Source organism: Thermobia domestica, chromosome 1 (genome assembly GCF_964235325.1).
Source record: "Thermobia domestica chromosome 1, izTheDome1.hap1.1, whole genome shotgun sequence".
Classification (NCBI taxonomy): domain Eukaryota; kingdom Metazoa; phylum Arthropoda; class Insecta; order Zygentoma; family Lepismatidae; genus Thermobia; species Thermobia domestica.
This window is the reverse complement of record NC_137454.1, coordinates 115,563,688-115,580,321: the sequence shown is the minus strand read 5'-3', so window position 1 is coordinate 115,580,321 and position 16,634 is coordinate 115,563,688. Positions and strand designations below refer to the sequence as shown.

The following is a 16,634-nucleotide window of genomic DNA, read 5'->3' as shown; positions in this document are numbered from 1 at the left end:
CCACCAACCCGCCTAACAATCAAACGCACGCACGCTCGAGAACCTTTGCCAGAAGATTACAGAGGCATGTGCATCGCCTTCATTGATACATTGACTGACCGCTGTAGCTGAAGCGACCGCTCGTCGCCACCAACGGCCAAAATTTTGAACATCTAATGTAAACATATGCTTACCTGGTGGTTTGTAACACATGTTTGAACAATGATTAAATGAATTAAGAAATATGATATATAGGCTTTTTTCTTAAACAGTGTATACATTTTTTCCTGGCGGACTCTGTATATTGAATTACAACTTTGTTGAACAACAAAATCTAGATCCCAGTAGTCCAGCTCTCTTGGATGTGAGATAGTGTGGTTGTGGTGGTGGTGGTGGGGCATATACTGTAAGGGTTGATCTTGTATGATGGTATAAATATACCGCAACTCCACCGAATTCAAGTGTCGGTCGTAATTCGGAACTCACATTAATAGTAGGTTATGTCCTTTATAATTTGTTAATTCATTTGGAGGTTAGCGTCCGATTTAGCACCGAGGCTATTTACGACGTGGATCTATCTGCAGCTTAAAGTGGGACCTCAACCAGATGAGCTCCTACCGAGAATCGCGTCCGGGTCTCTCATGCCTTCACTAACTATATAGGCACAGGGAAGTTCGTTATGTCTTTCATAACGTCGGTATTGCATAAGGACATGAAACACTCCTCAAAAATCCAGAAACAAACGAAACCGTGACCGTAGTCTGAAATGCATTTTGTACTTAAAGGACATGATTATTCAAGCATGATCAATAACTGCTTAATGACGAACTAAGCGAGTAGCTTGTGACGATTATCCTTCGATAGCAATAATGCTTCAAAATTACAACACAATTTTTAATCATATGATACGAGAGTACAAGATTATCTACACTTTTCTAGGCATCAGGATGAGTCAAGTTCATTCTTGCATTATCTTAATCTCAAGAAACTTTGCTGTAGGTGAATCTCTCAAAAATTCACGGAGGACCACAAGCATTAATGATGCGTACAAGAAAATGCATAATAATTAATTTCATCAAGTTCATTCTACATTGTTGCTAGTTATAAAAGACGAATGTGCTACTGTCTCAACGACATCGAATGCATCGGATCTTTCCAAATGATACTATACTAAAGCAAATTAGGAGATGCAGTATGAGGGAACGATTGCTTACTCAATTAGATAGCGAAATATTGCATAATACTGCTTCATTAATGTAGAATCGAACGCTCCAGACATAAGATAAAGTCGAATTATTACCCATCATAATAACTACCGCACCGACAATTGGAGTTTGTAAGTACTTCAGTCATTAAAGAAGTGACTCATCCTCTATATAACCCAAATCTCGCACCCAAAATCGAGACAGACATGAGGAACACAATTTTCTACTTCGGAAGAAGCAGACAATGGTATTCAATAATGTCAAGAGATGTCTGCAGAGAAGTGGGAAAAGTAATTTTCAGGGCTGGTTTGAGATAATTACGATGGAAATATCTTTTCAAAAAGATTCAATCTATATAGCAAATCAGAGAAGGTAACCCATATTTGTTTATTAAATTTCTGAGGCCTATTTCAAAAATTTACGTCAAACTCTTCATATAAGGTTCGAATTACGAAAGAAAATTCAATACTCCTCTGGACAGTTTCAGATACTGTATTTAAAGTTATCAACATATAATTGGGTGATAATTGTGTAAAACAACCATTAAATTGCAGACAGCAGGATACCATTAACAAATGATTTGCCGCTTGTGACGGTTGTTGATATGTTCGGTTGAGTGATAAGTATACAATGCGAGAACTTGCTGATAATTATTAGTTCCAATGAAGAGGTTTAACAGTACGCCAGACAGCATTAGCAACGACCAAATAAATGTCCATTCCATTGAATACTCTCGTGTGAGGTAATGATGCTTATATCGTTTAATTACACACGTCGGACAGTATTGATTCAGTTTAGCACAATGTGTCAGAAACCAATGCATTGTTCTGTGTACGATAGAGTCACTTACTGCACTGAAAGACGTGATCATAAACCAATCATGTTCCTCGCACTAAATAATGGCACACATTTCTATTTATGTATCTTAATTCTAATGCTCACTCTGCACTATTTTGACATGTGTGTTTAAAAATGCATAGTTTAATCAAAGTAATTTTAAAAAGACTTTTCAAGAGGCAAAATAATGGGTTTCGATATCCCGGATTCTTAGGAATTTTCTTCAGCGAAATCATTTCTTTTCGTTACCTATTTCATTACGATATTTTACGTACACGTGTTAAACTTCAGTGATTTTAAGAAGTGGAAGAAACTAAAACTAACTAATTCTATAGCCTACGAAACCCGAAGTTCCAATGCCGCGTTCACAAAAGCTCTACATTGACTTCTATCCTCAGCCAACTGGATCCAGTTTGTACTTTGTATTCCTATTTCTGCGAGATCCATCTTAATATTTTCCTCCTATCTGCGCCTAGGTCTTCCTAATGGTCGTCTTCCGATTAGATTTCCAGTTTAAACTTCGAAAGCGTTCTTATTTTCTTCCATTCTGGCTACATGAACTGCCCATCTAAGCCTCTTAGATTTGATGACCCCTAACAATGTTTGGTAGACGATATAAATTATGTAGTTCCTCGTTATGAAGTTTCCGCCATTCCCCATTCCCGTTCCTCTTAGGTCCGAATATTCGTCTTAGGACCTTATTCTCAAATACTTTCAGTCTACGTTCTTCCCTCAGAGTAAGGGAACATGTTTCGCAATCATACAGAATAACAGTCATGATCATCGTTTTAAGCTTATTGTGAAAAGATTGCAATCTTCTTGCATGTTACAGTTAGTTCTATCTATTTTTTCTAAATAATAGAAGATTTGTCATGGAACTCGAAAACCATAATAACCGTTTTGAATTTGTGTTACTTTCCTTATACGATTTTATTTTATTGTTATCTCTTTCTTTTCTATGGAATAATCACATTGGCTGATGAATAACGCATTAAAATAAAATAATAAACAGAACCAGAATGAATACCTTCACTTTGTAATTTTAGTCCATTGATTCACATGAGGAATTATTTTCCATGATTTGAATTCTAATAGTTTGATTTTACTAATTTAATCTTCAGGTCTTTTTAATTGTACTTTACTTAGTGAAAAGACAAAGTACGCCCTAGTCGTGCTGAAATAGCGTTTGATTTTATTGATTTTCTCTTTGAATCTATTTAAATGTACTTTACTTCGTGAAAACCTAAGGTACGCCCAAGTCGTACTGGAATAGCGTTTGACTTTACTGATTTTCTCTTCGAATCTATTTAAATGTACTTTACTTCGTGAAAAGCCAAGGTACGCCCTAGTCGTACTGGAATAACGTTTGATTTTATTGATTTTCTCTTCGAATCTATTTAAATGTACTTTACTTCGTGAAAAGCTAAGTTACGCCCTAGCCGTACTAGAATGACGTTTGAATTTACTAATTTCATCTTCGAATCTATTTAAATGTACTTTACTTCGCGAAAGCCAAGGTACACTATAGTCGTACTGGAATAACGCTCTCCCGTAAGATAAGGGACATCAAGGAGTGCCGAGTCGGTTCGAAGGAAAGACGGATGACTGTTCATACTCACCAGATAGTGTTGGCATTGTGGTGTCCACCTAGCGTAGTGAGGATAATTGGGGAGTTACCTGGAAGAAAACAGTACGCGAATTCGCGGCTAGAAAGATAGCATTAACGGTGAAGGGAGCCGATTTATTTCCGATTTATTTGTGTGACCGCAGAATACCGCAAAGGAATGAGTGCCACAAACGACTGGTAGGCCCTGACCTCTAAGGGCTATTGCGCCAGGAGTTTGGTTTACTTTGTGAAAATTACATTGTGTTACATATAGTTTTAATAATTAATAAATTAAATTAAAGAAGCTGTTCCAAAAGTGCCCAATTTTCCCGTTTGCGTACAATTTGATGTGGGAAGAACCTTTGGCCTAAGACCTTCATATATAAATAATGGTGGCCGTAGTTCAGCGGGAACATAGTTAAAAATGGGTCAACAATACAATGGAATGCCTATAAGGCGCGCATGTTTTTTGACATATTTTTTTTGTATATTGCCCGAAAGAGAGTGCGAGCTCCGTTGAGGTTTTATGGAAGTGAGACTACATATTGAACTATACAAGCACTGTGAATTTCATCACTTGAGTCTGCAGAACAGGGAAATAAATCGGGTTAAAGTCAGGGGAGTACCATCTTTGATACTCAGACTGGTTTGATACGAGAGAAACCTCTCCGAAGAGAATGCCGTAACCGTGTGTCGTATTTCCGCTGAGTAGTAATGATATAGATGAAAGAAGTGGAATTGAATGGTAGTTAGGATTTCGCACATTGTGCACCATATAAAAAGAACAGGGATGTTCGCAAAAATAATTATCATTGCACTAGAGTAACACGTGGAATTGAAAGGTACAAAATGATTGATGTGTTAAATGAGCTGAACTACAAGGTTTCTCTTACTCCTACGATGCAATGTGTTAAACATACAGTAAGTATGCAAAAAGTATTCAATTGTCAATTTCTTCATCCTGTAACAGAAATCGTTCATCGTTATCGCCCAAGAGCCTGGATTTGTCTTCTTGTGAATAAAATAAATTATCAAAGAATGCCGATGTCTTCGGACGTGGTGCAATTGCTTTGCCCATTCCTAAGTACCAAATAATGAGCTTGGCATGGGCACAACATCCAACTGTCCGTGCTCATTTGCACATTGACAAAAATATCCTATAATACAATCGTCCCCTTCATGAGCATTTTTTTTTTTTTTTTTTTTTTTTAGCAAGATCGTATAAAACGAAAGTGCAGTACTTTAACCGATTACTATGCCTTGAATGAATATGTGCACGAAAAAGGAAGGTGTTTACCTCATATCAAGCCAGTCTGAGCCTCGGAGATGGTACGTCCGCTGACTTTGACCCGATTTATTTCCCTGTTCCGCACGCTCAAGTACGATGAAATTACAGTGTTTGTAGAGCTCAATGCGTAGTCTCACTTCCATAAAATCTAAGCGGAGCACGCCCCCTCTTTTGGGAAATATACAAAAAATATGTCAAAAATATGCGCGCCTTATGGGTATTTCCATTATATTGTTGACCCATTTTTGACCATGTTCTCGATGAGCTATGGAAACCATTATTTATATGTGAAGGTCCTAGGCCACGACCTCTTCCCACACCAAATTGTATGCAAGCAACGTAAACGGGAAAATTGAGCATTTTTGGAACATGTTCTTTAAGTAATATTAAATTTTATATATTATATAATACAAGTTCCTATTGAAAAACAATGGCCAATTAACAAGATTTGAAAAAGAAATCAATAAAAAAACACATAATTAAAATTCCAGTTTGATTGCTCTTTTATGTAGCTTGAATTGTGTGAACGATTCAATTTCTGCAAAAAACATGGAGTAGTAACTAAGTGTAATCAATGTATTGTGTATTTTATATTGACAGTGACTGCATGCAGACTGTGTTTGGTGTTGTTTTTTGTCATCAGTATGTATAATCAGTGAGATAATTGTAGATGTTTTCTTGTAGCAGAAATGTTGGTGAATGCCGATTTTTTTTTAATCATAAATGCGTTTAATTACTTTCCTTTCCTTTGCTTTGCATTTTTCTTGGTCAACATTTATACTATTAGCTAGCGAAAAATTGTGTAAATTATGTTTCAGTTATCTTCTTTTTCACTTGGAAAGTGAATAATATACATTGAAAAAAATCTCTCACTCCCTTTCGAAAGTTTAGGCGAAACAGGAGTAGCCAAACAGTAATATACATGTCGCGTACATCTAAGATGAGACGGATTATTATATAACTTGCCGGTAGAGCTGTAGGCGAAATTGGAACAGGACAAACAATTTCTGTTTTTCTTACATCTGAGATAAATATAATTATACAAATTACCGGAAGAACTGTAGCCAAAAACGGGATAGGCTTAACAGGAATTTCTGTTTCTTCTACATCTAAGATGAGATAGAAATAATGATTTAAATTGACAGCAAGGCTGTAGGCGAAATAGGAATAGGTAAAACAGGAATTTATTTCGCCTATCTTAGAGGAAACAGGACTAGGTCGAACAGGAATTTGTGTTTCGCCTGCATCCAAATACAATCTTATTTTTAGGCAGAACAGGACTTCCCGTTCCGCTATTCATAATAATCTACTGATTATTATAGATAGTATAGATTTGAGGGATAATAATCTACTGATAGTTTAGATTTGAGGGAATTTTATTAGTAATTATTTGCCCAAGACTTAAAATTTTCTTTAGAGCTCCTTGACTTTCGTATATTTAATATCTCTGAAATTAAATAAGGAATCATGGACCACAATTATTTTACGACAAGTATATCTATGGAAATCCGCTGACCGTCTACAACCTCATTACTGCCTGTTCGATGTAACCTACAGAAGAATGTGTAACAAATTACTAAGTCGTTTTCATATTGGTTAAAAAAAAAAATGCAGGGCAAATAGGTGGACGCACCGGATTCTCCAGTTCCAGCGAAAGAAATATTTGAATTAGTCACAAGTCTTTATACTGTATTGATAGAGATCGTTAAAATTATTGAGGTAAGGAGTTGAGATACCTTTACGCTATTACCAAAGATCCTTAAGGAAGAGAAGAGGTTATGTGAATGAACTGATTTTACAACAGTGATAGACTGACTAAATACACAAATTGGCAGCTTATTTATTTAACTGTGCTATTAAGCCCATAGAAAAGTTTTTTACTGAACATGAGGACGTTATGCGAGCATAATTTTATATCAAAACAAAAATTTGGGTTTATTTTTTAGAAGGTGGTATCATTTTACTGTCTCTAAGTTTGAATTTGCGCAACCCCAAAATAAAAATGTCGAACTATAAAAATCTCGGCATGCATAAGGTAGGTCGAAAAAAAAGCGGGTTGCATAACTTGCCCCTGTAAGCATTTTTTGTTTAGTTTAATATCCCACGTATACTGAGAGTAAAGGAGACTGTAATGATATAATAAATGAAATAGTGGAACGAACAAAGTGAATGGAAAAATCACGCACAGGATGTTTGTCTACTACAAAATCCACTTAGCGCGAGCTGGAATCAAGCGAGAGACCTTACATAATAGAGCTGAACTGTCTACCACCGAGCCACCACGGCACCAAAGAATGCACAAATAATACAATACCCGTTAGAAAACTACTGAATACATCCGGTCTCGGATTGAACATAAAAGAAAAGACATACATGTTCTGTATGTCGTAAAAACAGTTTATCTGTATAATCTACAGAAAAACAAATGTAGCCTTCCGATTGTAACAGGGGTTATACGTAACCCCAGCGGGAATATTTTTTCTGTATGTACCACTGCACTCAGCTTTCAGCAACTTTGTGTATTTCTGGGAAAAGTCAAAGTGTAGTTACTGCTGAAGTGTTTGCGGTGGAATTCAATTTGTCTACCGAGAAATAGAGCTGTTGGGTGGTGGGTCACCCCTGTTACCATTCATGGTAGTGAAATTTTGTGGTAGAATAATAATATTTGTATAATGGCTAGTGTCAAGTTATCTGATCCACACTTTAAGGACTCTGTTTCCTCTGTGTTAGACGAAGAGACTGAGGTTAGTGCTGATGATATTTCTAGTGAGGAAAAGGATAATATTGAAGTGCAATTAGAGTCAGAGTCTGAAATAGAGGCAGAAGATTCAGATAGTGAAACCGAGGAAGAGTCAGATAATATAGTAAAAGGTAAAGACGGACATGTTTGGTCCACTGAGCCTCCAAAACGTTCAAGGACCGTTGTTCGTAATATTGTGCACATCCTTCGTGCTTACTGCCAGTATCAGAGAAATTCTGAGTATTAAGAAGAACATCGATGATAATGAACCTCCTCAGAAATTGACTAAACAAACAAGATATGTAATCTGTCCTCATACGAGAGACAAAAAGGTGAAAACAACATGTTGCAAGTGTCACTTACCTACATGCAGTGAGCACAGAAGAGAAATTTGCATCAACTGTATGTAATGACTTACGTGATACCGAAAAACCAATGCAGTGAGTGATACAGCACTTAAGTATCAAAGTGTATTTTTAAAATATGCTTGTATTACAAATTATAGTTATATAAACGTTAACACTGTAATTTTAGACTATATAAAAAAGTTATTTTTCATTTCAAGTGGGAAGATTTAAAATGTAGTGTCATTTTGTAAAGTTCTAGCGTTGGGGTTATGTGTAACCCCACGTTACCTATCTAGGGTGTTCAATTTATGTTACCATCCGACAGGTAGTAATTGGATAAGAAAATCATAAATTTTTAAAAAATATTTTTAATGAGGAGTTTTCATACCGTGTTTCCTACTTTGACGGGCTCGTGACATACTGTCATTTTAAAAACCTAAATTTTGAATCCGTCTACTTCTCTTAAGATGCACTCTTTAAGATATATATATATATATATAAAACTACATCAATGTAGGTACTACATTCAAAAATTAATTTGAAACTGTTGAACAGTTTTCCTAAATGATGCGATTAGGAACAACAGGATACATCGCTTTTAATTTGAAGAAAGGGATTATAGAAATGCCCCCTTTCCCCGTTAAAACGGCAATTCTCAAAAACGCTGTGGGACGGATCCACTTACTTTTACTAATGAATCTTCCTAACTTGAAAGCATCGTTAGAAATTCAGTTTTACTCATAAATCTTGTCCCTCCGCTTCTTCCTAGGATACCCATTTTAATCAAAGTGACACGATAAAAAAAAAAAAAAAGTTCGAAGAAGCTGATAATTATATTTAAACATTCATACCAAACGGTTCAATCTCTTTCCCGAGATGCGATCACAAACAAGATCCTCCTCATTCATTTTTATACACGAGATTACAATTTTAAAAAAGATAATAAAGCGAACTGCATCTCACGAACATGTAAGGAGTTTTGGCGTAATGATAAGTCATCACTTGAATCATGTTTTGACGTCCCTAATTTTTAGAACCTGCAACCCAAAAGTGGTCAGGAGAAATTTGATTGTCATTTCCTCTTTCGTTTGAAAATTGTCATGAATATGACATTATCAAATACGTTTTCTTAAAAGCAAGCACGTATTAACTTACAAGGTTATCCGGCCGACTAACCGCTTAACTTAAAACCACGAATTATTATTATTATTATTTTGCCCTAAAATTATGATCACGAATATATTCGTGCAAAGAAAAAAAATCTGAATATAAATTTAAATGGCGATTCCTTATGTTCGCCATACGCAGCTGAGTATATGGGTGTCCGATAAATACGGGTAAGATCAAGGGCGCCGATTTCTCTGTAAATTTGGGGGGGGGGGCAACTCAGACGCAGAAGGTGGATATATGAGGATGTTAAGATAAATTGCATTCAAATTATGCCAAATATTGTATATTTATAAATACACTAGGGGGGCCCACATGAGCTTTGGGGGGCCCAGGACCCCGGCCCCCAGGATCGGCGTCCTTGGGTAAGATTCATTTAACTATTTTCGGCTAATTTTTTTGCATTGGAGGCCAATGCTTATTGACGAAATGACGGAACTGAAATAGCATATCTAAATTGTATCGAAAAATCATTTGTCTGTTATTTCTCTTTGAAATAATGGTATTTTTTGCCAAAAAAAAAAAAAAAATCGTAGTAGATTGAATGGAATATCTACTTATACTGCACTCATTTTCCCAACTGCTTCGTTTTCTCAAGATGCTAGTGTAATTTGGTAATGTTTATTGTGGAACACAAATATTCGGGATTTTAATATTTCTTGCGGGAAAATTTAAGTCTCAATTTTGATCAGCTTGTAGTTCAAATAAATTGAACGAACTGAATAAAATATTATACAAGATTCGTTGTCGCTTCATGTACACAAAAAGTGTTCAAAAAAGTAAGACTAACAATAAGATACATCTGCTTTTATTACGAACGAATATACTCGTGGTTTTAAAATCGGTGATTTTCAAGTGCCTAATTCGGGCCTAAATTTTGGACAGTTTTAGTAATGTTTGCTTCCACGTACCTCTACCTTCAACGTACAAATAATAATAATAATAATAATAATAATAATAATAATAATAATAATAATAATAATAATAATAATAATAATAATAATAATAATAATAATAATAACCAATAAAAATTATAAAATTTGGAACGACTTTTGCGAAAAAAATTATAAGTTAAGCGGCTAAACTAAGATAATCAATTCTATTTCTCTACAGTCAGTAGAACTTCATTAAAAAAAAAATAGATGGGTATCATCTATCTACGTTGTCTTCGTTCGTGCATCTCTGGGGATATTGATTTACTCGTAGTCACATAAAATCACTTCACTACTAATGTGTCCAGAATTTTATTTAATTTATAAAGACTAACGCGAACTCAGATCAAATATGTATTTTTATGTAGAAACAAACTGCTTTGGACAGAACATTCCTTTTTGTCACGCAAGCAAGGAATAAGAAAAGATTGTTTGAAATACGTTTCCTAACGGAGGCAGAGGAGTTTCACTTTCTCTCTCTCTCTCAGAAAAGGAGTAGCAATCGTATCTCTAAAGTTATGGTCACAAAGATCGGCAAATAAATTCCTCACTAGAAATAAAGGAACACATATTTCATAATTTTCAAAAATTTTACTCCTAAGAAGACCAATCTTTACAGTGTTCAAATTGAAGATTATTTTTATTCAAAAAATGCCCAATTTGAAAATTCGCAGCCTGACATACTAAAAATAATATAAAATTTACCATTTTTCTTTTGCTTGTTTTCCATAAGTGAAAGGAGATAATGAAATACTACTTACCACAATGATAGATAATTTTATTCTACAACCGAAAATACGAACCTGAAGAATTTTCAGTGTTGCCATGCATAGAAATTACAGTGTTGCTAGAATAACAATTCCCCCAAAATCTATGTTAAGGCAGCGACTAGAGGAACGAACTCAACTGCATTTAATTACGTAGAAATATCATGTTATTTTGGTATCCTGTGAACTACTTTTTAAATAGCACTATTTTTTTAATTTTAGTAACTGTATGTTAAAACTATTTTGTTGATTACAAACTAAATACAACAATTATTTAAAAAGTAGTTCACAGGATACCAAAACAAGATACGTAATCAAATGCAGTTGAGTTCATTCCTCTAGTCGCTGCCTTAACATAGATTTTGGGGGGAAATGTTATTCTGGCAATACTGTAATATCTATGCATAGAAATACCGAAAATTGTTCAGGTTCGTATTGTAGTATAACATTATCTAAGATTGTGGTAAGTTGCATTTCATTATCTCCTTTCACTTATGAAAAACAAGCTAAAGAAAAATGGTAAATTTTGTATTATTTTTAGTATGTCAGGCTCCTAAGTTAGAAACATGAAATTCGATATATAAACTTTTAATTAAAAATAACCGAACATGTGTTTCAGCTTTTCGAAATTTCCGCTCCTATGGGGGAGAGGTGGGGGACATTTCTATAGCATTAAAATGTTCCTTTCTTTATTCAGAAGTGTCCTATATGGCAATTCGCTTAAGTTGGAGGTGTGAAATTTGATAAACTCTTACTTCAAAATATGCGAACACGTAATGCAGAATTTTCAAAACTGCCTCTCTTCTTAAGGGGGAAAAAGGAGGGAATTTGCATAATATTAAAATCCCTGATTTTACATTTATTAAACCTTATTCTTTCTATGCGAAGAACGGACACTTCTGCCAGTTAATAGTAATAACAATAGAAGAAGAGGAAGAAGAAATTTTGAATACGTTTAATCGATATTTTACTGTATTTCTCTTCACAGGGAGAAGTGGTATTGTAAGATTAGAAGTGAAGGAGTTACGGGAGAGTTATAAACACTCTACAAGAAGTCTGGTTAGCGTCAGAGACAGTTGTTTGAAGCTTTGTAGACGCTTGACACCTGAGTCAAGGACCCTGGAGGGCTCTCGAAAAGGGAAACACTAGTAACAGAGAATTCCAAAGACTAGAAAGAATAAAAAAATAAAAAAAAAAACTTTACAGAATAAAAGAACACGGGTATGCCTGGCTGCCTCTACAGTATAGTGCATAACGAATAATCATGTTATGAGTTGTTGAATGGGAAAATAGCGAAACAACTCGAAATTTTCTTTTGTGTAGCATATGTAACATTAAAAGAGATGACTTCGTAAGTTTATGTCAGATAAAAGATGGTGTGTATGTGTATGAAATAGAGGGAAAGTGAAGAGAGATTATAAAGCCTCGCCCTTCAAGTTGCAAAATGTAGTACGTCCCTTGACATGAGATTTTTCGAATTATTTCAATGGTCACGTCTTATTTTTCTCTTCACACCAGTTCAGTTAAATTATTCGACACATCATCATCATCATCATCATCATCATAGGTATTCTGCAATTATTGGCAGGTCACTTGCTGCAACTGAGAAGCTTCCATACTCCATAATCTTCCGCTAACCTCTTCGTCGTCACGTACGATTTTTCTGTTTTGATATTGTCCATTGTTCAAATAGCTCTGAAAAATTATTATCTACAGTATTTGAATATTCATAATTAAAAGTAGCGTGATCAGAAAATAAAAACACTTTTAGGAGAAAACCATATTAACCGACTTCCAGAAAAGCCCTAAAAAGCAGAAAATAATAATAATAAATCTATTAAAAGAGAAAGTAATTAATTTCTAATATATATATAAATTTTAAAGTGTGTACCAAGCTAAATAAATTAATGTATAATGACTAAGTTTGGCATCAATTTGTTAGCTTGGCACAGACTTCAATTTTTATAGATAATAGTAATGAGTTATTTTCTGCTTTTAAGTGCTTTATGACTATTATTTTCTGCTTTAAAGTGCTTTATTATTATTATTATTATTATTATTATTATTATTATTATTATTATTATTATTATTATTATTATTATTATTATTATTATTTTATGCTTTTAAGTTATTATTATTATTTTCTGTTTTTTAGCGCTTTTGTTGTACTGTTTTTCCAAAAAAGTTTTTTATAACACAAAAGTTCCTATTAAAGGTAAATTAATTGATTTCCTTAATTGAATGATAGACAACGTTTAACTCAATAACAATGATGACATGCTTCAAACACTGCTACACATTTACCAATGTAAGTGTTGCTGTTCGCTAAAGATACATATGTTCTTTATTTAATCGTGAATATAACATACCCTTAATTTTGATCTTTTTGAAAATAACAGGCGAACCATATACACACACGAATACAGTATACAAACAGCAGATTATTCGTTATTCAAACAGTTACTCGTTTTTTAGACTAAGTTGTACGAACAAAATGACTGTTTATAATATTAAATGAAAAAAGTCGAATTATAATATTAGTCTTATTTCAACAGCACCATACTGTTCGCAACATGCTAAGCACGGCCTTTTATATACAAGTAAATTACGATCATTGACACACATTTACCAAACTCCTTTACCAACATAGGCGCCGACTTTGGGGGGGGGGCAGGACACTTTTGGCCCCTCAATATTTAAAGGTGGAGTCCTCGCTCTCCCAATATAATCCAGTATGAGAAGAATTTACAAAGAGAAGCAAAAATTTCTGTCGTAAACTTCGTCGTGCCTTTATTTCAATAGGAACAGCCTTCTTATTCGATAGAAAATGCCGTTTTCAAAATGATGTTTTTAATAGAGCACTGAAGATTCAACCAACACTCTGACAGCACTGATATGAAAAGTAGAGATCAATGTGGTGCGCAAAGTTGCAGGAAGTTCCCAAATTTTGAACTTGAATTTGTTTTAATGTCTTTAACTGAATTTGACTTAGGTAGTGAATTTCGCAGCGGAGCGGATGCAATGGATCAGAGGACCGAGATATGGGGGTGGAAGGGGTCTTCATCAAGCAGTTGATAGAAAACACCTGAATATGATATATTTATTCATATTTGTCCCCAATACGGTATTTTCTTTAAGTCGGCGCCTATGTTTACCAATAATTTAATTTAATGAATGTTAATCATAAAACAGTAATACTATACTAAATACGCTATTTTTGGTCATCTTATTATAAGCTCTAACAGGGCCCACTCACGGTCCACGGTTTGCGCAAACATCATGTTTGTGCAAACATCGTGTTTGCGCAAACACTCGGCCACACACGATACAACTGTTTGCACAAACTTCAGTTCAATTTTGTGTTTAATCGCGTAAGCATGTCCACTGAAGCAGCTTGTTTAACGTTAATGTATAGTAGGCTATATAAATAACACCTACCCTCAGTGGCGGAACTTCAAAATCAGCCCTCCCCCCACACACACAGATACAGAAAAATCTTGCCAGGACTTATTAGGACCTATAAAACAATTTAAGCATTTCATGTTTCTTTCCAGCACAGACATTCAAAGTCAGGCAATGAATGACACCATGTAAACACGAGTAACTACATGTAATAATCAGAATATTACCGCTACTTTGAATTAGGACTATTTACTAATTGTTTAAAACTGAATATAATATATGTGAATGGAGTTTTCATGATTGTTACACTGTTATAATTCAACGAGGATATGTATGTGTACACGGCTGATTGACAGTGACAGTTCTGGAAAAATATTATGTTGCTTATTTTCCTAATGATCTTTTGATTACGAGTTACATACGCATATACTGTTGTGAAATCTAATTTGATTTCAAATAAATTTTGTAATATATTAAATTTACCTCAGACTTGTAGTAAAACGGACTGTAACTGTTCCGAAAGTAGTTCTAAACTTACTCAGAAAAATAAAGATATCTTTTTCCCCAACTTTGATCACATCAGGAATGACAAAATCAGGTGTTATACCCGCTCTAAACCAATAATCTTAGGGTAAAATAGTGCGTATAGTTTTCAACGGAAGTAACAAAAATTATTTTTCTTGATTGCGATTTCATGTCTGACTAAAATAAAACACATATAATCAGGGCCTCCTTACGTCTTGGGCGTCCCTGCCGTTGCAGAGGCAGTAGCTCCGCCACTGCCTACCCTACAGTTTTTTTTTTTTCGTAAGATTGCTCTAATTTAGACTTTAGTCTGGCAATGTCAGCTTATGACCTTTGTCTGACCAAGTTTTTCACCCTGGCAGATGTTATTGGGTACTAGAGTAGACGAAATTTGTCGCTTGGTGTTGGTGAGCTCATTGCTTGATGAAATGACAAAGCGACTGTTTGTAACAAGCTGCTTGCAAAATGGGTCTGCAGTCATTCAGTCAAGGATTTTTTTTTAGATATATATCTTATCAACTAGAACACAAAACCTTTTGTACGAATGCAACAAAACTCCGCGTGCTGCTATGCTCAGTGGAGGTATGATCGGTGGCGTTGGGCGCTGGAAAATGCCTGTTACGTGATGTCATGCAGATTATCAATCATGTCATTGCTGGAACTCCCGCACTTCGGTGTTGATCCCACCCCCCTTCGGCCCCACCGACGGCCGCGAAGGCGCGAACTCCAGAAACTATTGAAGTTAGCAGCACAACGACTGTTGTTACCAACATGCACGTTTAAAATGGTGCGGTGTGAAGAATGAAGACTATGTCTTTTTTTTTTTTGGTTGAGAACAAGGTCACAAATGAAAATATCTATCATAACATATGCACAAATTTACCACTACTTATATTAAATGAAAGTGTTTCTTCCACATCAATTATTTCATCCAAGGTCGAAATACCGGATAATTGCATTTCCTGGTCTCTCAGAAAGTCCATATGGGAAAAATACCACAACGAGGGTACATACACGTCATCTGTTCCACTTCCAGATCTTGTACTTGCATTTACCTTCTTTAGTTCTCTTCGGTATACAGAACGAAGTGAATTGATTTTATTCCTCACTGACTCTCTGTCCGCCGTTTGATCTATTTCCTTCATTTTATTCACTAACTTCTCATATGCCGCATTTTTCAAATTCCTGTTTTTATAATCTTCACTCTTTACCTTCCACAGTTCAGGTAAATTTCTATAAAGGTCAATAAATTCTCGCCAGAATTCTTGATTCCTATTCATTGACGCCATAGCGCAAGAAATAATCGTCTGTACACTAGGATTCCTACTCGGAAATAAAGCTCGTGTTTGCACAAACATGCCCATACACGGTCCACGTGTTTGCGCAAACATCATGTTCGTGTAAACAATTTTCGAACGAGTTCGATGTGGAAAATGTTTGCACAAACGTTTGCACAAACAGTTCATACATCGCCACACACGGTCAAACTGTTTGCACAAACAGCCTTGTTTGCGCAAACCTTGGACCGTGTGTGGGCCTTCTAAACAACCAAGTTTGTATCATAAAAATTACAATAGTACATATACAAAGAGAAATAGAGGTAAATTTTCATTTTATAAACATATTTAATTAACTAACTCTCTAGAGAATTGGAGAAAAATTCTCAATTGTTTACTTGATCAACTCTATAGAAAAAACTCTTCTCTTTATACGCATGTATAATTAATTTATTCCCTAGAGAAGCAGAGAAAAAACTTCACTTTATAAACTAAAATTAATTATCCAACCTGTTTTTAAACAAACCTTTTTAAGTTTGTTTACTTTCATACAACACAACGA

The 16,634-nt window shown here is 35.0% G+C and overlaps 1 protein-coding gene across 4 annotated transcripts in view; it reads right to left on the bottom strand.

Moving 5' to 3' along the window:
- The window catches only part of sli (slit guidance ligand), an 833,494-nt gene that overhangs the window by 119,321 nt on the left and 697,539 nt on the right, over nt 1-16,634 (bottom strand). The window lies entirely within an intron of this gene.